Source organism: Carassius gibelio, chromosome B16 (assembly GCF_023724105.1).
Source record: "Carassius gibelio isolate Cgi1373 ecotype wild population from Czech Republic chromosome B16, carGib1.2-hapl.c, whole genome shotgun sequence".
Taxonomy (NCBI): Eukaryota; Metazoa; Chordata; class Actinopteri; order Cypriniformes; family Cyprinidae; genus Carassius; species Carassius gibelio.
In genome coordinates, this window is record NC_068411.1 from 16,668,719 (window position 1) to 16,692,109 (window position 23,391).

Genomic DNA, 23,391 nt, shown 5'->3' on the forward strand with positions numbered 1-23,391 from the left:
TATATATATATATATATATATATATATATATATATATATATATATATATATATACACATATTGATAATAAGAATACATAGTTACCTGCGTTATCATTTTAATAAAATATATATATATATATATATATATATATATATATATATATATATATTTATAAAATATAAATATTTTTTATAAACAAATATACATGCTGAGGATGTGTCCATTTGTGTAACAGCCATAAAATTCACTTTATGTATGTTAGGTTCACAATATGTGCACATCATAGGTGGACACATGCAGTACATGTATATAAATGTATAATTTCTAACTAAATAATATCATTATTTCATGTAATTTCATTCAGGCTAGTGTCATGATTTATTTTAAAAGCTGAAAAAAAATCCTAGAAGCTATAAAGCACTGAGATGCTAAATGTAGCAAACGCACACATTATAATACAGCTAATGCTAATGATGGAAATTATAAAAAGATTACTTCTGGAGTAAAAGTAATGAATAACTGAAGATAAAAGGTCCAGGTGTGATGATGGAACTTGTTCTGTAAGTTAAACAAAGTGAAAGCTTTTTAGAAGCTGTTGTTTTATACTGTAATTGATTTCCAAATATAATGTATATTTCAGAACATAAGATTAAAAGGTAATGATTTGGATCATTCATACACACAGACTGCTGATGCTGCAGTACATACCTGAATCAAACAATCTGTTCAGCAGGAACTCGAACTCTAGGACCAAATCTTGACCTATCAACACAGAATCATTCATGATCACACAAATATTAAAAGACAAATATTATACAGACCCATGTCTTTAGCTTGTACATGCCAGTATTTCATAAAAGCACTATATATTCCTCCAAAGGACCTCACCTTTGTTTAATCTTAAGTACAATGGTGATAATCACAGACACCAACAGAACCACAGACACACTCCCTCCGATCCAAACACCAACACTCCAGTCAAGAAAACCCACTGGAATACAAACAAACATATCACTCGGTGGCCATCTTTGAAAGACCTCTTGGGCGTGCAAGTGCAGCTCCTATCTCTCTGGATGGGAAAAAATATAATTCCCCAAAACTGTTCACCAAGCTTACAATTAAATTTCCTATTTCAAATCACCAATGAAGTGAAGTGAAGTGACATTCAGCCAAGTATGGTGAATTTGTGCTATGCATTTAACCCATCCGAAATGCACACACACAGAGCAGTGAACACACACACACACACACACTGGGAGCACACACCCGGAGCAGTGGGCAGCCATTTATGCTGCGGCACCCGGGGAGCAGTTGGGGGTTCGATGCCTTGCTCAAGGGCACCTAAGTCGTGGTATTGAAGGTGGAGAGAGAGCTGTACATGCACGCCCCCCACCCCCCAATGAAATCTGACAACAACTGTATCATAAATATTGTTTACTTTACTCAAGCATTAAAACTTGTTTTTGTCCGATAAATAAATAAATACACACACATATATACATATATATAATAAAACCTCTGCAGTCCCTGTGAAGATCATGACATAGCAGTCAAGATCCAGAAATAAAAATCCCATTCATTTTCCTTATAGAGAGATGGATTTGATTTTTAAATGAGATTAAAGTGATACTCCCCCACAAAATGAATATGTTGTCATTAATCACTTACCCCCATGTCATTCCAAACCCATTAAAGCTTTGTTCGTCAAGTAAGTAAGTTACACTGTCAAGGTCCAGAAAAGTGTGAAAGATATTGTCAGAATAGTCCATCTGCCATCAGTGCTTTAAACACAACATTATGAAGTGACGACAATACACTTTGTACACTTTGTGCACCATTTTGGAGAATATAAGCTGAATGCAGGTTATGTTCTGTATCAGCCACGCCACAAGGATATGTTCCCCACGTGTATTTCCGTTTAGATTTGAATGAAAACAACGTAACCTTGTGGCACGGCTGACACAGAATAGCGTACTCAAGTTTGTCTTCAGAAAGTGTTCTCCAAAATGGCCCTACAGTGATGTGGAGAGAGACAGAGGTATTAAACAATATTTTACAAAGGAATTGTTGAATAAAGTCGTAATTTTTGTTTTATGTTGTACACAAATATTCTCATTGCTTCATAATATTATGGTTGAACCACTGATGGCAGATGGACTATTCTGACAATGTCTTTCATACCTTGACAGTGTAATTTACTTGGCAGTCTATGGGACTGTCTCAAGCCTCCCGGTTTTCATCCAAAATATCTTAAATTGTTTTCGAATGAACAAACATGAAGACGAATGAAGATTTTATAGTTTTAGTTTGAAACGACATTGGGATAAGTGATTAATGACAAAATTTTCATTTTGGGTTGGAGTAACATGTATGCTTTTGTAGCTAAAATAATTATTATTTTAGTGTGATTTTACAAAATATTGTTTAATAAAGGCAAATTTAAAGTGGACAACTACATTACCCACTTGTCTGAAGAGATACTTAATTAGAAAAGTTATAATGGAAAAAAAAATTGCAGTCTTAGACATATACGATTGCACCCGACAGGGATGCAAAACTATTAGTGAAGTTTGCTGCTAAATCTATATCTAAAAGCAGTCAGTTATTTTATATTGTAGCAGGTTTTTGATTTGATTCTGTTATTTGCAGTGCTTCAAGTAATGTGTAATATGTTGCCTCAAAAGTCAAACACCTTTGCCTTTTTGTTCCTTGGATTTTCTGAAACATTGTGCTGTGAATAAAAAAGTTGTAATTTTGTGATTCATCTCAGAAATGGGTAATTTGGTTCAAAATAAATTATTGAATAACTTTCATGTATCACTATTATATATGGGAAGAAAACAAAACAGTTCCAGAATCAAAGTCAATAAAGAAGTAGCTGGTCACTAGCCTCTATTTTGCTGGAAAGATGATAACTTCCTTATGAATTAGGGTAGGCTACAAGTTTGTTGGCCTAAAAAGCCTATTTTTGCTTAATTAAAATTTGCACCTGATTCACTACAATTTAAGCTATTGCCACACTTCCTTTTTAGCAGCTTGACAGAAATTAGTACAACTCTTACCTTGAGGTAGTGAAGTCAGAGGACTGAAATCACCTGCAATACAGTGTTATTTTACTCAGTGCATGTATTCGGGCAATAAAACATCAAATACTTTGTTTTGAGAAACTTGATATTACTATTTGTAAAACAGGGTGTGCAAAATTATTAAAGACTTATTTATGACAGTTCACATCATGAGAACTGACATCAATGTTTATGGGTTAAAAAGGCTGTAGTAAATCTGGCAGAAAGACTAATCTACAAAGAGTCATATCCTGCTTGAGTTACTGCTTCACTTCCTAATAACTTCCTTTACACATTCATTATATCAGACCAGAGCAAAAGCCAGATGGTCATTTCTCTCACTAGCACCCCACTCTACTTTTTAAACTACTGTACAGGAACACGTGTTTTCTTGCGCACAGACAGAAAATTCTTAGAATAAGAAGTATGTCAAGATCTGTAGTCATGTTTAGAAAATAGTATAAATCAGCTACTTACAAGAGCACAGCTGCTTTTCATTGATCTGCAAAATAAATCAAAACAAGCATAAAACAAAGCAATTTCAATTTGTTCCTAGCAGAACAAAAAAGCTATAAAACATATAGCACAAACTATTTCACACTTACTTTGCCGCTGGGGCAGGAGAGCAGGCACACTAGATTTTTAGGACACGCCTGGAGGGTGGCGGTGCTTGCGGTCAGGCTTGTAATAGGAGAGATGAAAGACGGATTTCCTTCAGCAAAGTCCTGTCACAGTTCCCTGAACAAGAGAGGGAAAGAGAAGTTATAGATATGCATGGTGGGAATGGCAGAATTAAGACCAAACAGAATACTCTTTAAATAAAGCTATCTGACTTATAATTGTTTAGTATTGATAATGGTAATAGCAGAATAGAAACTCAATCATCTTTAAAGGTTAGCAACCAACACTAGTGTTACATTTGTTTACTCAATCAGAAAGCTACTGTAAATGACACAGGAAGTAAATCAATAAGTACTCTGTAGATTGCTTACAAATGTCTTTTTCTTTAGACATAAGATACTCACATTGACAAGCCATTGTTTCTCGCAGTCAGTGAAGTACTCTTTAATGTTATACAAAATGACAAAGAGGAACTGTCCATCGTTCTGTCTCTTCCCACTGCATTGCAAGACAACAGATGCTCCTAATGTCAGTTTGATGCTTGAGTACACAAACAGAATGATTCCGGCTGAAAGAGGACACACACACAATGAACGGTTACAAAATATAGAGGCATATAGGAGACAGGCAGAACTGAGAAAATGGATCCAGTAGTTTAATTGATCTTATATTTATTTTTAAACTTTTCTCTGAAGCCAAGTATACTTGAGTGAAATACATCTGTCACAGGACAGATCCTTAGACAGGAATTATTAAACAGTTTTTGAAGCCAAAATCCCCCAAATGTAGTGATCCCTCTGCAAAGGACTCCCTTCTAAAATATATATAAATATGTATACTTTGTGAGAAAAATGGTGATATTAAAAATAAAATGAATATATATATATATATATAGAGAGAGAGAGAGAGAGAGAGAGAGAGAGAGAGAGAGAGAGAGAGAGAGAGAGAGAGAGAGAGAGAGAGAGAGAGAGAGAGAGAGAGAGAGAGAGAGAGAGAGAATTTTCATTTTATACTGTTATTACACTTAAGCTTTTATTAAATAGAAAATATATATAATATCATTATTTATTTAAATTAAACTTCTCATAACGGAAGCTTTTGGTTAACACTTTTTTTTTTTCTCGAAAAATTCCCACACATTCTCAAGCAGCACCTGGGGGTTTCCAGGGACCAATATGAAACCCCCTGGTCTAAAGAGACCCAGTTACATCGAGTCAAGTGCCATCACGCATATGTAGAAAATATAACCACCGAATAGGTTCATAATTTTAAAGAAAGAATCACAATGCATTAAAGTCATTTTTTCTCCCATCCCGTGTGTACACAAGCCCAGACAGTGTTTAGTGAAGCTTGTAGGCCATGAGGACATTATGACTCATTAAAGAGATATGATTTTAATAGGTTGAGGATAAAACAGATTTGTATGCTCACACAATATGTGGTGTCAGTACGGTTTTTGAGGACATTTGAAGAAAAAAAAAAAGAAAAAAAAAAAGAAAACTGGCCCAAATAATAGCATACATATGTCATTTAATCAGATGAACAAAACTGAGTTCTGTCACATGTGTGGTGCTGTTTGTTATTAAAAAAGTTAAGCATTATATCGTCAATTCATAAAGTATTTGTAACAGCAGAGGATACCACAAATCATGTTTAACAATATATAATTAAAAACAGGTACTTTATGTCTTTAAAAATTGGTACTGGTCTCCTCAGGTTAACCTGATGTATCCACCTTTTTAATATGCCCCATGGTGCTTTGTGTGAATTATGGAAGTGACTGCCATTAAACTGTGAACAATAAGTAATTGACAATGAACCTTGATTTGTTTTATGAATGCAGTAATAATCATCTGCAATATAGAATGTATATATAAAGTGCCGAATGCCATCAAATAGATATATTCTTCATTGACTGTATTCAAGCCTCAACAATGTAAATATCTTATATCTTATAATATAATAGACTGACATTTTTTTTAAACGCAACACTTCTGTTTTTGCCCCCATTTTTCATGAGGTATGTACATAAAAGGCCTATTTCTCTAAAATATTGTTCAAAAATTTGTCTAAATCTGTGTTAGTGAGCACTTCTCCTTTGCCGATATTATCCATCTATCTCACAGGTGTGGCATATCAAGATGCTGATTAGACAGCATGATTATTGCACAGGTGTGCCTTAGGCTGGCCACAATAAAACACCACTCTAAAATGTGAATATAAAATTAATATTAAAATACACTTTTTTAAAATAAGTATTTTAAAATAAAATTAAGAAACACTTTTTTTTAGTGTATAATAATAATATAATTATTATATATATATATATATATATATATATATATATATATATATATATATATATATATATATATATATATATATATATACAGTATATATTGATATATCTGCAGAACATTCTGAATACTGTTGAAAAGATTGCATTGAATGTACCTGTCTGAGTGCCAAAATTATTATTATTATTAATATTTCAAATTTGACGTGCATGCAACTCTAGAAGTAATAAAGATAGCTAAATATCTTTTTAGATTCTTATTGTTAATCAAATTTATTTCTGTAATCTTAATTTTTAAGACCTTATATGCTTTATTTATGGGATTGAACCACTTGTAATATTTTAACTATAGTATTGACTATAACCTTAAAGCCACTGTAAAGCTAGGAATAGATGTCAATGCAGGAGAGGCTAAATGCTAAATAAACTGCTTTTGTGGGAAAGCATCTTATCATTTAATGAGCCTATAACCTATCAGCTAATCTTCAACCTGTTTGCCATTAAATATTTGTTTTGGATTTATCTATTTTTAGAGTTTACACTCCAATCACAGACATGTAGGATTCAGTTTATGGTAGGCTACCTTTCACTCTTTTCTTTTTTTTGGGGGGTATTTGCAAACTATCTGTCATACAACTCTGACAAAAAAAAAAAAAAAAAAAGAAAGAAAGAAAGCAAGCAAGAAAGAAAAAGATTCACTGACTGATGGAGACTAATAAATTAACTACCTGTACATAAAAAGTAAGAGTCTAAGGAAAGTACCCATTTAGATAATTAAGTAAAGTGTGTGTACTGGTTTACACTGTGGGCCAAATGCCCCAAAGATATTAAAGTAAACCCTGAAAGAATATATGAAGAACTGTGTATTATACTTTAAATGCTTGGGTTGTCTATGGTTGTTATTGTGTTGTGTTTTTTATAAATTTGTAATACATTTTATAAATTTGCATGTTTGTGTGTCACGTTGTCAGTCTCTGTTTTCCTGGGTGTACACTAGTGAGCTCACTTCTCCTTAGGCACTTCACCATAGGCACTATAATTCCTCTAGTCTGGTCCTGTCTTCACCTGTAATTGCACTCCAGTTAATCGCACAGGTGCAGGGAAATCTATTGTCATTAGTTTCCTTATAAATACCTGTCTTTCCCTGTTGTTTGTATGGAGTCCTTACCCTTCGTGTACTAATGTTCTCGTCTCCCGAGACTTACCCTTGCCTTCTCGTCCTCCGAGTTCCCTCTTTTGTTTTGTTTGTCTCCTTGGACTGTTTGTGTTGGATTACCCTTTTTGTCTAATAAACTTACCTGCAATTGAATCTCTCCCTCTCCTCGTGTTTTCCTGGTGCACGATTGTCACAGTCTGACGCTGCATAAATTGCCCTGTAAAGGGACAAATAAAGATATTACAACAAAGCAGCTACATTGTGGGGATCAGCCAACAGAACACTCTCCTTTAAACAGATTAATAATAATAATATCTAAAAAGCAAAAAGGTTTCTGTGGGTATCAAGTTCGAGGGTAGGGATAGAGAGAGAAATTTAATTAGCTCACTATAAAAACTAAAGAAATCAATAATGGAAAGTCCCCCTATGAGGATACACACACAAACGTGTGGACACCTGACAGCTCTGCTGCAGGTCTGCTGTCAAGAGCTCTGCTGCTATGACCACTCTGAGTACAGTCCTCAGTTTAACAGTATTTGAGATAACTGATACATAATATCCTCTCAAAGAAGTCTAAGAACTGTTGCCTCTTATTCCACACTTTTTCAAAATTACAATTTAAGGGTTAACTTCCTAATAGCCAAACCGATACTGTGAAACGACAATGAATACAATGCAAAAAAAAATATATATATATGTTTTTATTAGCTTTCTGGACATGGACAGTATACCGTACATACATTTTCAATGAAGGGACAGAAAGCTCTCGGACTAAATCTAAAATATCTTAAACTGTGTTCCAAAGATAAAGGTCTTACGAGTTTGGAAAGAAACAAGGGTGAGTTATTAATGACATAATTTTCATTTTTCGGTGAACTAACCCTTTAAGTTTTCAGTTGACAGCAATATCACCCCAACAAATAAACATCTCAATTGCATTGTCTGTATATTTGCAATAAACAAATACAGAGGTCCAATTTTTTTATTACAGAACATTCTCAAAACAACATAAGAGGACAGTTAAAAAAGTCTGATTAAAAATAAATAAAGAAATAGTTATTCCAAATGGTACCATAAAATAACCGGGGGAACAGCAGGATTTTTTTTTAATTGGGTTATTTAAAATATAGGAGGTTTAAAGATCTTTTAAGACCTGCACTTCACGTTTCAGCCATTAAACAAATTTTAAGAAAAGGGAAGAGTCAAAAGTATTAATTATTATATTAATTTAAACAATTAGACTATAATTAGTCAATTATTAGCTATATTAATTTGCATAAATATATCTTAGTGTCTCAATTGTTTAGATTTAGATTTTTATAATGCATAAGCTTTTTGTCAGTCCACTGGTTCAGATGTAAAGATATGTAACAAAAACAGTAGACAGGCTTATTGAAAAAGCAAATTCGTTCTCTGCCAGCAGAAAGTTTCACTTTCGGAAATGGCAGAAATATAGTTGTCTGCCCGGAACAAAGCAGCGCTCAAGTTTATTCAGTTTGAAGTTTAATCTACATACTAATCTATATTGCAATTTCTTGTCTTTCTATCCCCAAATTTAAGACCTCTTATAATTAAGACATTCTGTATTAAGAGTTTACACGGCCTTAAATTGAAACGATTTAACTGAAGACTTTTAAGGACCCGCGGAAACCCTAAGAACATAGTTCTGTGAGAACAGTTATGTTATGCATATTGCAAAATGCTTTTGTTGATTTTACCTTTGAAATTTGAAGCAAGAGTAACTCTGGCATCCCTAATGTTTGTGTGTAGTGGTGATGACACATTTCCAAACAATCCAAACATATATCTCCTTGAACTTGGTAAAGCAATAATCTGTTTACCATATTGCCTGGAAAATGCTGTTTTCGTGGTCCGTTTTTCATGTATTATTTGCTAATAATAGTGAATGTTTACATTAGAGGGCACGTCATACTATTGAAATGAAGCGGGGAGTGGCTGGAAACTAGCGACCTCTCCTGGTTGGAGCTAGTATTATCATCATAAACTGAAAGCAATATTTACGTGACTTACATTTCAAATATTTTTTAATTGATAATCCGAGTTTTACAAAATCCAGCGGGCTGTACTAAAGACACTGCGGGCCGTATACAGCAGATTCTTTTTTATATGCAAAAATAGATTACATTAACGCCCCCTTTTGTCGGCTGTCAACGTCCCTATATTTGACGCTTTTTCTTTGATGATGAACCAGCAGACCGACGGCCGTTCTGGACTTCTCCAAATGGCCAGTCCGCCCCTGCCAGCATGGCTAATACAAGAATACTGACCATGAGAATTCATTCATTCTTTACTCATCCCCATGTCATTACCAACTCGTACAATTTACTTTCCTCTGCAGAACAAAAAAGAAGGTATTTTGAAGAATGTTGGTAAACCAAATAGTTTTGTTTACCATTGACTTTCATTGTATGGACAGAAAACACCTCTAAAATATATTTGTCTTTGTTCCACAGTATATAAAAAGTTCATACAGAGTTATGCATATGATTTCAGGTGCAGACTGTTACAAGTCTACTTAGAGGCCCACAGGATACTATGGCTAAGACATATACAAATTTTCCTTTCAGTATGCAAAACGTAAAAAATGATGATCCACTAAGGAATCTAGATAGAAAAAATTAATCACCTACAAACAAAGTTGGGCAGGTTTCCACTGGTAAATTGTTTGTAGTGTGAAGAGAACATAGAAGGTGGTGTGACTATTTCTTTGGCAGAGCTGAATGTCAGGGTCATTGCAGTTCACTAATTTCTGCATTATTTCATGCTTTTGTATGTGAGGTGATCTTACTGGCACATGATTGGCTGCACCAGCAGTTATACAGCCTACTGTTAAAATGGCAACCACTGTGACCTCTTAGATGAGGTGAACACTCTTGTGCATGGGGGATTCCCAGCACTTGTATAAACAGTGTAGTGAAGTTTGTCTATTGCTGTTATGACAAAATATTTATATGAGAAGTGTGAAGAGAATATCTGTTTCATTATCAATGGCCCGTGATAGTTCTTGCATAAATAAAAAATTAAGCATGTATGCAGGGTCACGGGAGTAGTGTCAAGCATTCCAGCATTCTGATCAACAGTTTCTCGGCAAAAACATATATGTAACAACTGGTGCTTTTAGCCAGTTCTGGTCATTTAAATGTACAGCATACATCAGGCCATGAACTGTCTGTGGGTGTGCTGAATGTATCACCCTGCTTAATTTAACATTAGTTAATGTGTGAAAGCTATCATAAACGAACAATAAACAATACATTTAAAGCATTTATTTATGTTACTTCCTCTATATTTGCATTTTGAGTGTTAACAACAATGGATTATGAATTAGTATGAATTAAAGCAGCAGTACATTGTTTGTGTATATATACAGTACACAAACACTGTAACCCTAAACCTAAAAATTGTAGTTCATAAATGCTAATACAATAATGTTAATGAATCAAACCTAATTGAGTGCTGTATATTGTTATATGTAATTTCTAAATATCCAGTTTGAAATTATGCATTTAAGATCAAATTCAGTGTTCAGATATGATTAACTGCTTGACATGGCAGTGTTGAATGAGATGGAAACCTCAAAGACCACTACAATGTCAGGCAAACCCACCAGTGTATTTGTGACTCATTATGACACGAGTACACAGATTCAGTATCAGTGTTAACGGCACCCTTCGTCATCTCAGCTGCCCCCATAAGAGTTTGTGCCTAGACAGAAGAGGCCTAAGCGTTAAAAGAGCTGATGCTGCTCAATAAAATAGCCGGTAACACTTTAGAATACTGTTTCTTACTTATTGCGTAACTAATAAGGAATTACTGAAGAACTGTGATTATGATTATTCATTAACACTTAACTCACTACTGTTAAATACTGTTAAAGTCGTAGTTTTTGCTATTTCTGAACCAAAATGTATTTTCAATGCTTTAAAATATTCTAACTGACCCTCTGATGTCACATGGACTACTTTGATGATGTTTTTATTAGCTTTCTGGACATGGACAGTATACCGTACACACACAGCTTCAATGGAGGGACTGAGAGCTCTCTGACTAAATCTAAAATATCTTAAACTGTGTTCTGAAGATAAATGGAGGCCTTACTGGTTTGGAACGACATGAGGGTGAGTTATTAATGACATAATTTTCATTTTTGGGTGAACTAACGCTTTAAGACCCTCATTATTGGCTCATGCTTTTTATGCCCTCATTGGGGCGCTCCAGGGCTGGTCTTACAGAGAGGATTTGTTCTGCACTTCCTTATATCACAATGATAGTGGAATGTTGTTACTCACATAACCTTGATTCCCTGAAATAAGGGAAGGAGTATTGCATAAGCGGCCATACGGTTCTCAACCCGTGGCCCGTCACGAATTCAAATGCGGCCCACCATGCTGAGCACACTTATAATAATAATAATAATAATAAAAAAATCAGTTTTAGAATGAATGTTATCTTTTACATTAATTAAAAAACATAATAAAGAAATATAAGCTATAGCCTAATGTTTTTATGTGAAATTATTTTGTTTTTTAAAATATATTTGTCTTACATGAAGCAGAGGCTATAGCTAATATTACGCATTTAAAGAACACATACAAGCGCGCACTTTGGCAGAATTCCATTCAACTAGTCATCAACAGCCATTAGTTCAGGAAAAATTGAGCATCAGAATGCGCCGTGCATACGGGACCGCTAGGCATGATGTAAAAATCATCCTCGGAGAGTGTGTTCGGAGGCTCTGAGCGGAAGACCTCGTGCCTCCCACTTTTTTATGAACGCGCGGACACATGCACGTGGTCAGTAGGCTTAAAAAGCACATGTGCAGGCAGAGTGAAAAAGCCCATTGCTACTCGAACCTGTGCAATCCGCCAATAAAATAATAAAAAGAGTCAGATGTGCAATAATTCTAGGCAATTGTTGTTCACATGTTTGTTCCAGAGCGGACTATCAGTGTGCACTTTCGGAAGTAGGCTTATAAATGTAAAGAAGTCCGGGTCCGCGCTTGCCGTGTTTGCGTCCGGATTGCTCACGCGGAAAGTAGCTATAACACAGGCTTTACAATAAGGAATACGTATAGACAATTTTTTGTCAAAATTGGTCGGCTCCCAACAACATCCGGTGTTTTATTTATGGGGAGTAGATTTATTTATTTATTTCAATGAATGTAATCGATTAGATTATCATTATATTTAGGCTAAAATATTATAAATCAGGTTGGTTTGTATTGGTGACGTATTATGTAAATGATATGCGTGCGGCCCAAGAGACTTGCACTTGGGCCATAGTGCTGGTGGAAAAAAAAGGTTTGAGAACCACTGCTCTAGGGTTATTATTAAAGTAGCCTATACTGTCAAACAGCAGAGGGCGGTCAGGAGACGGGTTGAAACAGTGAGAAGACATGACTAAAAATAGCAGATGGAGGCTTCTCGATGGCTGGAGTGCGACTGGGAAACCGACAAAGGAGGAAGCCGCTATGAATCACCATTTTGCTATTATGTATTATCAGCATTAGTGACTGCTGACATAAAAAAAAAATATTCACTGAGGGAGTCTAGTGGTTGGAGAGTTTGTCTAGTGGTTAGACGAGTTTTGACTCCTAATCCTAGGTTGTGGGTTCGAGTCTCGGGCTGGTAATACCACGACTGAGGTGCCCTTGAGCAAGGCACCGAAACCTCAACTGCTCACCAGGCACCGCAGCTTAAAAGGCAGCCCAGTTTGTGTGTGTTCACGGCTGTGTGTATGATGGGTTAAATGCAGAGCACGAATTCTGAGTATGGGTCACCATACTTGGCTGAATGACACTTCAGTTTCACTTTCAGTGGTGTGGTGAATGTTATCAACACAATATAACCCACAAGTGTTCCCTTTATTTTTTTAGCAGTTTTTTAAGATGACCACACGTTTCAGGAAGATTAAAATTGAGGTGGTGAGGAGGACTATCGCTGGCCCTGCAAAGTTTTCTTACCTCAGTCAAGGTCTTCCCCAGCGCAGCTACAAACAGACCCACCCTTCCGACCCTTCTATTACATCTCAACTGGCTGAACCTGATGATTTGACACCAAGCTGTTCTGAGAGTGCATACAATAAGGCAAAAAGAGAGAGCTTCATGCCTGGGATGTAGCCAAGGATGACATGCATAAGGTGTCGTTTGAATGTTCAGCACCAATTAATACCCAGTGTGTTGTCTGCCAAGAACATGCTGATTATAGGTGCATTGAGTGTTTTGTGAGGTTTGCCTGAAGAGGACTCACAGAAATTCACTGCATCTTCCTGAAAAGTGGAATGTAAGAACAATAGCATACAGTCTTACATTGCTATTGCTATACTTGCACACAGACAGCAAACTCACAGTAATTTCAACAGATTCATTAGATACTTCAAATTGTTTTAGCCCTATCCAGTATCAACAGTTAGTGTCACAAGTTTGTTGTTTTAAAAACATTAGAGCTATCCATCTTTCTTACAGAATGTTAACTATGATCCATCCTCCCTGGGGTTATTCTTATATTTACCTGAAGCCCATGGCACCCATGCTGTGTACACAAAGGACATGAAGGTCATTGTCAGCACAGGTTTGTCATTTTACCTGATACAAAATCTTAATGTATTTAATTTTATTGACAGGTTAAGGAATTCAATCCTATTACATGTGGAGTAATGATTTCCTATGAGGAATTAATCAAACTTGTGATACAATTAAAAAAAAAAGTTGTTTGTTGATTCCAATAATTAAAATATTAAGTTATATGTGACACACTCAAGTGATTTAGTCTTTACCATATAAACTAAATGTATACTTTATATACTATCATTATAGGTAAAAATTGATAGCCTGAATCTACTTTGGATAAAAGTGTCTGCTAAATGCATTAATTTAATTTAATTTAAACTGATATGGAAGTATCTATAGTACTAGGTTAGTTTTTTATGTTATTTTCCTCCTTATATTTGGCAGGACGGCTCTGCACCATTACAGTCAATGTGTGTGCGTGTGAACCAGAAGCCTGCACTCTGCTAAGGTATGGCCAGCAACAGCCGACAAGCCCCGACAAGCCCCAGGCAGTCTTCTGCATCCCTCTGCTAGAGCTTTTTGTTTTTTCTGTCACTGGATTGTCAGGTTTCTGTTGAGGGTTTTTGCAACACCCTGCACTGGAAAAATAACCTCACACGTGCAGAGGTACAGTAAGTCAGTTTGCAGAGATCAGGTTGATGTCTTGTCTGTTAAGTGAAAATTTCAGTTACTGTCATGGAAGTCTGATAGAGTCCATATTGAAGTGAAAATTATACCTTCTTCCTTGATTGTACTACATCATTATCACAAAAGTAAACATTTATGGAACTATCTAGGATTGTACATGCAAAAGTATTCTTTATATTTTCTTATAAAATAACAACTTCTGAGTAAACCACCATCACCAGATGTAAGTATACGAAACAGTAATATTTTCACTAACTTCTGCTTGTACCATAGGTTAACATACTCTACAGAGCCCTGGTGGGGGAATTCATATCCCATTTTAGGCATCACTCCTTACAACAAAGAAGTTTGGTCGATTTTTGCCCACAATTAAATGATGGAACCATATGCCCAGCATGTCCAAAGGTTGGTTATAGTTTCAGCATGGTTCTTGTTTGATTAAACTAATGGCATATAATTAATATCTGCAAACTTATTTAATTTGTGTATGTAGTATTATGATAGAATAGTAATAGTATAAATGTATAAACCTGGTGCATGTACAAAACCAGTGTTACTTTAAGTGTTTGTTTTCCAGGCGGATGGAGATATGATTGTCACATTGGATGCCAACTTTGGCCTTTTGAGGAAGCAAAGCTCCTGTACAAGTGCGGTTGAGCAATTACATGGAACCTCAATGTTTGTCGATGAAAAGAATGTAGAGGAATACCTGCTATCACATCTTGACAGCTCAAAGCCTCACAAGGTTAATCATTGTTGCAGCAAACATAATTTAAAGCAACATCTCAAAGGCAGCTTGTTCATTTTTAACTGTTGCCAAAGGAATATGTGGGTATTGCACATCAATTAATCTCAGATATTGCTGATAATCAATCAAAAGAAAAAAGCAGGTTTTCCTGGGTTCCAGTTCAGAAAGCGGCTTTAGTATAACCCTGAAATAAGGAAATTCTGTTTTTTTCGTTTCAGAAATGGATGTAAATCAAACCTGAGATAGAGAGGTAACTAAATTTTAATTTAAGAAATCTCATGACCACTTTGTTCTTCAGCTGCTTCCAGTTTGAGATGGTGGTAGTCTTTGACAATTTCTTCAATGTGAGAATATTTGATGTTGATAGCCTTGTAAACAAAAATCAGATGGAATATTTTTTTTAACGAAATAATTTGAAATTATAAACAATCCAGTTGTCTAACACAATGTTCTGCTCACACCACAATTGCTGTTGATTTAAAGTAAATTCATACAACGACAATCAGTAGTTGGGTTGCGAAAACCATTTATCTGAAACAACTCTGTAAAAACAAGATAACGTGTAAAGTAGATGACCTGATGATTCTTTTCAATACACTCAGCATTCTTAAACTGATGAATGCAATTTGCGTGAGAGTGAAGTACTTGCCAAATACTATCATGAAAATCTGTTTCAAGACGTTTCATGACCCTCATAAACCTTATGTCAACAAGGCCACCATGTATGAAAAGAAACAATTTAGTATAAAAAATAAAAACAGTAAATTTGGTTTCTCACCTATGTTTTTGTAGTAATGATGAGATAGGATCCAAATGCAAATGAAAGACAGTTTATTGAGAGAGCGGTGACACAAGCTTCTTCAAACGGGAACTCAAGTAGCTGCAGGTTATGCAGAGATAATTAGTCTCTTTAAACTGAAACACAGGCTGATTGCAAAAAACAAAGGAAAGTTTACAGGGCGGTCTCTGAAGAGGGTCCCCTTATACAGCAGGGTCTGTAGATAGCCACCAGCATCATACTCTGACGAAATAATCCGGCAACTGGCAAGAAAGCAGAGGACATTAAATAGCAAGTGGGTTAGAGGAGGTAACAGGTGAAATGGATCAGGGAGAAAACCACTAATGAGAAACAGCTGAAGAGAGAAAGGGAAAGAGTGAGGTAGTGACCAGCAGAGGGGGGGGGGGAAGGAAAGGAAAAGCCAGAGAGAAGAACCAGTCTCATAACAGTTTAGAATATGTCCCTACAAAAAAGATTGTAAGGCGACAGCTCTCTAATGTGAACTTTGGCCTTTCATGGCCGGGGCTCAGACGAAGCATTAGTCATTTGTGATCTTTTGTAATTACCGATCCAGTTCTGAAAAACAAAATATAGCGAAAGGGTATTAAACAAATTAAACCGAATGTTAACAAAACACTTCATTTATACAAGCAGTGCAGCAGAATTATATATTTATTTGACATGTTGTTTGTTAGTGTGGCACAAAAGTAAATACTTCTACGACACTGGTGTCCAAACCAGTAGCTGATGCAGCTCCTGCTATTAATTCTGAACCAACTTGTGTCATTCCATCCTTGAAAAATGATTTCAGGGTTTCCTTTTGATTCCAATTAATGGGAGTTCTCTCTTGTTGAATAACAACAAAGAAAGAAATAGATAGTCAGTAATAAATCAGTAATAAAAAAAAGACAGTGTTGCAGATCATACCATCGTTCTCAGACACTCTTGCCTAATTTTTCTAGATTAGCAACTGTAAGGCTTACCTCTCTGGGCCATCTTCAACCTAAAACATAAACAGAGAGAAGCTTGCACAAGACAGATTTGTGAACAATAAATTCTAAACTGCCTAATTAATAACAGTTTAAATGCTCAGTTTTATCATTTTAATAGTCTTACCTGAAAATATTAATCTGGAAATATAGCAACGTTGCCGTGTCATCCAGTAGACTTCCGATTACCGGTGAGCTGGAATTCTGGGATTGGATCTGGAGTATTCTCTTGCATATTTGTGGGTGATTAACCATGTGGATGGATGATAATGGCCTTCTGAGCCTACTAGTAGGCTCAGTAGGCCCCTCCTGGCCCATATCTATGAGCTGATAACGCCAATTCAATCGAATGATAACATTCGAAGCGGGTGCACCAACCCCCTGCCCCTATTCAAAGTCGGGAAATCTGAGGCATTGGGTTGTGTGCGTTTTGCTAGACTGACTGATATTCCACAGTCTGTTTGGAAGCCTTCTTTTCAGTGAGTGTCTATGGGTTACCAAAAGGAAAAAAATAAATTAAACAACATTTTAAACTTTTTTTGTCGTCATGTAACATAAAGCAGCCACAGCAGCACTTATGTTTTTGTTGTTGTCACCCCCCCTCCCTTTTATTTGAAACACTCCCTAATGCATTAACTGAATTATCATGAAATATCTTGATTCTCACCTTTAAATATTATGTTGATCTTTAATGGACAATGGTTAAAGTAACCTAATAATATAAACTATGCATAAAAAACCAGTCTGTTTACTTAATGAACAGACATGGGTGTGATGCCCTAGGCTAACATATTTTCAATAGACAAAGTTTATATTTAATGCAAATTTCACACTGAAATATAATGTGAAATAAAAAAATTGAAAGCTGGGCTATTAATCATAACACGTTCATTGTAAGAAAGACATTTTCACTGACAGTCTAGTTCAAGCACTCTTAAAGACTCAAATCACTGAAGCTGCATACACTATGAAATTAATATCTTACAGATTTGTACACACATTTGCACTTTATTTCCATGAAGGTTATTATTGACAAGAGAATTCGCCAAAGAGGTATGATTAAGCGATTGAGTGAAAAAAAACACTGGCGTTTCAGCGATGACTTATCTGAGCACCTCTGATCTGAGAATCTCAACCGCATCGACCATCGCAACTGGCCCACCTTCACCTCTCATTCTCTCTTCCTTTCAAGCACCAGATTAAAGAGTTGGTAGTTACAGCTGTTCGTCAGATGCGCACCACCCTTCATTGGTATTTCACCGATTCACTGGATTTACCCCTGCTGACCACCACCAACTCTGTCATAGTTCACCCTATAGTAGCCTTATGTTATATATAGGTTGACCCTGCCACTGCACCTCTCGCTGCATCCAGATCCACTGGGCTGCTTTTTCAGCCTGTTCGGTAACCTTGCCTACCAGCTGTTTCCTGGCCATTCCTTAGAATACCCAGCATCCCAAGGGTTCTCCAGAGTGACTGCCCAGCAAAACCTCTGAAGCTGACCTCCACTGGTGAATTCCAGGCCGTCCATCCATTTTGCTGTCTCTCAAGGATCAGGTCTTGATATTTCTTGCACTTTCGCTCATGAGCCTCCTCCATCCTTTCTTCCCAGGGTACAGTTAACTCTATATGCACCACCTGCTTAGTGCCTCTAGACCAGGGGACAATATCCGTTCTGAGGCTGGTGTGTTCTGTATCCTCTGGCAATATTTGATAATTAAACAGCAATATGAAAGTGTCTTATGCTCATCAAGCCTGCGTTTATTTGATCAAAAATACAGAAAAAGCATTTTAAAAGAATAATTAACTTGTACTCAATTTTAAAGAATGTTTTTTAATTTTAATAAACTTTAAAATATAATTTATTTCTGTGATGCAAATCTGAATTTTCAGCACCGTTACTCTACTCATACCATTGTCTTCAGTGTCACATGATCCTTAAGAAGTCATTATAATATGCTGATTTATTATCAGTTTTGGAAGAGTTGTGCTGCCATTATATCATTATTTTTAATTTTTTGTAACCTATGATAGGCCCTAATTTGTGGGGATCATTAATAAATGAAATGTTTAAAAGGACAGCAAGAGATGCTTAGCACTTGTTGGCCCTTTTGCCTTCACTCTGTGGTCCAGCTCACCCCTAAACCATCTGGATTGGGTTCAGGTCAATATAGCTCAAATAGCCCTTGATGCCTTCAGTGTGACTCTACAATCTTCATAGTCATGAAAATAAAGAAAACTCTTTGAATGAGAAGGTGTGTCCAAACTTTTGGTCTGTACAGTATATATATATAAACATAGGCTATGATCAACTCACTGTCTGCCACTTTCTACTTGGTCGTTACTTTACCAAACTATTTTATTATAGTCATAACAGTATTATAAACTGTTTTGGGAGAAAGGGAAAAATAATTTGAACAAATGAAATTAAAAAAAAAAAAAACATTTGAAATATATCAGTCTGTTTGAATGAATGAATATAATATAAAAATACAAGTTTCACTTTTTGAATGGAATTAGTGACAAATCAACTTTTTGAAGATATTCTAATTATATGACCAGTACCTGTATATATATATATATATATATATATATATATGTGTGTGTGTGTGTCTCTGTATTCAGAAGTTATCCTATCTGCTTTGTTTCCACCTAAATATAAACATCAACTATATTAAATAACATATGCTTACCATTTAAAGCAGATACATTGACATTTGTATCAGACGTATAGCCTTTTGATATCCACTTCACTATACTCCTAGTTTGTAAGATAGCTTTCCTTACAAATGTAGTAATTGAGTTGTGTGTATATTAAATTTAAGAATTAAATTTATGCATTTAGCTGACGCGACTTACAATGCATTCAGGCTATCAATTTTTACCTATCATGTGTTCCCGGGGAATCGAACCCCCAACATTGCGCTTGAAAATGCAATGCTCTACCAATTGAGCTACAGGAACACCATACATGCATACAAACATAAATTACATACATACATACATACATACATACATACATACATACATACATACATACATACATACAAACAAACAAACAAACAAACAATCAATCAACAAGCACTTTGTATAATCCCTAATATTTTGGTAAAATAATGAACGTTTTGCAGATTCTGCTAGGTGTAAGTAAACTTTTGCCTTCAACTGTGTATATATGGAGTGTGTATATCTCGGGAGGATTAAATGCAAACAAAAGTGATGTTCTTTATTTCAATCAAGGTTTCACGCACAAATCGTCTCCTATGAAAACTGAACATGTTTATATTTTATACTTTATTAAACATCTATAAAAATTAAGTAATTCTGGCAGTGTGTGGCATACTACACAAGATAAAATGATTTAATTCTGCATCCCGATGCCAATTGTCATTTACAATCCACCACAACACTCTACATCAAGCAGACTGTGTCAAAATCATTCAAATTCTCATCTGAAAATCGGGATAAAATCGTGCAGCCTGAACTGGGCTTATGTCTGTTGTGGCAAATGAAAATTGACAATTGTTTTGAATAATTTTTATTGGTTTCATAATAAAATGCATTCAGACACTATTGGACGCTTAAGATGTACTCAAAATGTGCTTTTTACAGACTATTCCTATTCCTTATTCGTATTGCTAAGACTTTGACTTGGACAATTCATAATTTTGTCTCAGATTCAGCTTCACCTGGAGGAGTGTACTCTGACCTAGGAAAAATGAGAAAAAACGTTCTAAATGCTATATACTATTATAGAAATAAATTTAGCACAAAACATTTTATAACAACTTACTTCCTTTTCTTCTTCAAACAAAACCAAATGGTAACAGATATGATGAAAACAGACCCAATCATGCTCCCCACGATTCCAGTAATAAGCAGGCCAGGAGAACTTGCTATAACAATCATGACAACAGAAGTGCACTTATGAAAAAGTAGAATGCTTCAAGTTTATTTTACTAAGTATACTTAAATAAAGTTCAAGTAAAATTTTAAGTATACTTCATGTAGCAAGTATACATATATAATTCTGTTCTAGTAGTATACTTGTAAGTGTACTGTTTCAATACTCCTTGGGACTAAATTGGCCCACTTTCTAATATATAATAGTATACTTTTAAGTATCCTTTAAGTATAACAGTAGAAAACTTTGAGTACATAACTAGTTTAACGCTATGTTTGTAGTTTGTACTGCAATTATACTAAAAGTGAACTTATGGGTACACTGATAGTTTACTAATTAAATACTTTGTACATTTTGAAGTATAGTCTCAGAAAACTATTAGTTTTATACTGCAAACTAGTAGAAAACTAGTAGTTTATACTGCAAGTATACTCATAAGTTTACTTTAAGTGAACTTTACATCATACTTTACGTATACTACTATGTCCCTATTTAGGTTTTAATGTGTATACAGTATAGGTGAATCTGAATCACCCACCGAATCTTCCAGAGAAGGCGAGCGTGAACAGAAGCACATTTTGTTAAGTATTCTGATTAATTATCTCCCTGGACTTTATGCCTCCACGTCCCCCCAATTGCCTCATGACAGTAAAAGATTGCCTGCGAGCTTCTCCTCCTGTCCATACGGTAATTTATCTAATGTGCGACAGAGTCGCTGGTTATGACACAATCGTTAGCCTATTTTCTTACAAAACTGCTTCTACGGGAACATAACGTAAGATACAAGGTAATGAAGCCTTTAATACATTTATGTGTTTCTTTAGAAATAATTAATGGACAAATGGAGTCTTTAAACACCTCAGATGTAAAGTTATTCGCTGTCAAAGTGACAATGGAATGCTAACAGCAGGTGGGGACCGCTAGCCAATGGCCCAGGGGTGCTTATATAAAATATGAAACCCTGCCCCCCTGGCTAGTATTTGGTGTTTCTTTTTTCTTCACTTGTTCACTGAGCAGAAGATGTGTATTAGCGCCCTCTACCGTATAATAATGAAAACACGGATTCTCGTAACAGCTCAAATATATTTAGACTTTTTGTAAATATAAGTCAAATATACTTAGATGTCATTTTAAGTATATTTCTGAGGAGTACATAAAGCCAATTTCTGAGAAGTACATAAAAAGTAAACTAAAAGCATACTTTCCTATTTTTAGTTTAAATTAGTTATACTAATTGCACACTTGAATAAACTTCTTTTTCATAAGGGTGTGGACAATATTGTTGAAGACAAACTCAATCAATGGTGGAACATATTAGTAATTTACAATGTAATGGTTTACATTGGTTACTTACCATCTTGTTTGTCTCCTGAAGATGTGTAATTTCCTGGCAGGGTTTCAAGTGGCACTTCATGTTTCACTTCAAACAAACACAAAAAAAACTTTATTTACGGTATGCTGAAAAAAACTATAAAGAAAGAACTACGTTACTGAGTTACAATTCATTATCATTGCATGATGCATATTTTCCATATAGTAAAAGCCTAAAATTATCTTTAAAGTTCTACTAAAGAAATAAAATTATACTGTTCCAAAACAAGACAAGTGTAAGTAAATGATGACACAGTTAGCCCTATCTTATACTCTTAAACAGGTAGCTAGCTAGAGGACTTATTTATCGCAGAGAACAATTGATTCAATTGCTTCATCTCATTGAACATTTATATCTCATTGAAATACTCTTTTCTTGCCTAGATAGAAATACATAGTCTTATTATACAGTCTACGATATACATAGTCTATAGTCCTATTTTCATAGTCTACATACCTACTACTGCAGCATAGTTTTTATTATTATGTATCTTAAATTGTATGTGTGTATAGTTTGTATAGTGTACAGTTTATGTATGTGTGTTTATAATTTGCACTGTCTTGGCATTCACTGTGGACAGCAAAGTAAGAATTTCATTGCTCAGGGAAACCTCACTGGTCACATGACAATAAAAACTTTGAATCTTGAATTTATCAGTTTTGGATGAAGTAATCTTCTATAATAAATAATATAATGCAATACAATTAATGACACTTACCTATATAATTAATACTACAGTGAAGCTGTAACAGAACAAAAATGATATCATTAGAATGTATTTATTCAGCACTTATTCTCAATGTGTAAATACACAGAAACAGTTAAGTAATCGTTGCTTTACCTGAATGTAGCCACAGTGAAGTTGCCATTGAAGGTTTATGCAGGTGCCTACTGTCAGGTTCTCATGAGTCACAGCCACTACAAATCCTAAATTCTCCCCAGGCTGCGTTGAGTCTACGATAAATGTTTTATTCTGTGAACAAAAAAAACCTAGAATGGTTACAAAACAACTGTAATTTGTCTTTTAAATGGAAATAAAAACAAAAAAGGCGTTCCCACCAGATGATACCACCCATGTTCACAATCGGGATCTCTCAAGTCTAGAATCTTGTCCTGAGGCACTTTGTAGGTAAATCCCTTTGCGGTGACCGTGTTCTCACAGAACATTTCCTGGGGTGTGGTGGGACACTCTGAAAAAGCAAAAAAACACAATTCCATAAAAAAATAAAAATCAAAACACGTGAAGCTATTTTATGATTATTAT

At 35.2% G+C, this 23,391-nt stretch overlaps 2 long non-coding RNA genes across 3 annotated transcripts in view; one reads left to right on the forward strand and one right to left on the reverse strand.

The window, feature by feature from the left end:
- LOC127975529 (uncharacterized) overlaps nt 1-19,105 on the forward strand; it is a 47,634-nt gene extending 28,529 nt beyond the window's left edge. Inside the window, exons 1-4 of one of the 2 annotated variants that reach the window (XR_008157543.1) lie at nt 8,160-13,422; nt 13,605-13,710; nt 14,094-14,741; nt 14,914-19,105. This is a non-coding gene — a long non-coding RNA (uncharacterized LOC127975529). Of the gene's footprint in view, nt 1-8,159; nt 13,423-13,604; nt 13,711-14,093; nt 14,742-14,913 lie in introns of those variants that run through there. The other variant, XR_008157544.1, reaches the window with a different exon arrangement.
- Nucleotides 146-4,231, reverse strand: LOC127975528 (uncharacterized). The gene is made up of 7 exons (XR_008157542.1): nt 4,073-4,231; nt 3,653-3,785; nt 3,525-3,549; nt 3,045-3,077; nt 871-973; nt 691-744; nt 146-540 (listed from the first exon to the last, which is right to left on the reverse strand). It is a non-coding gene; the product is annotated as an uncharacterized LOC127975528 (long non-coding RNA).
- Nucleotides 19,106-23,391: the final 4,286 nt, after the last annotated feature.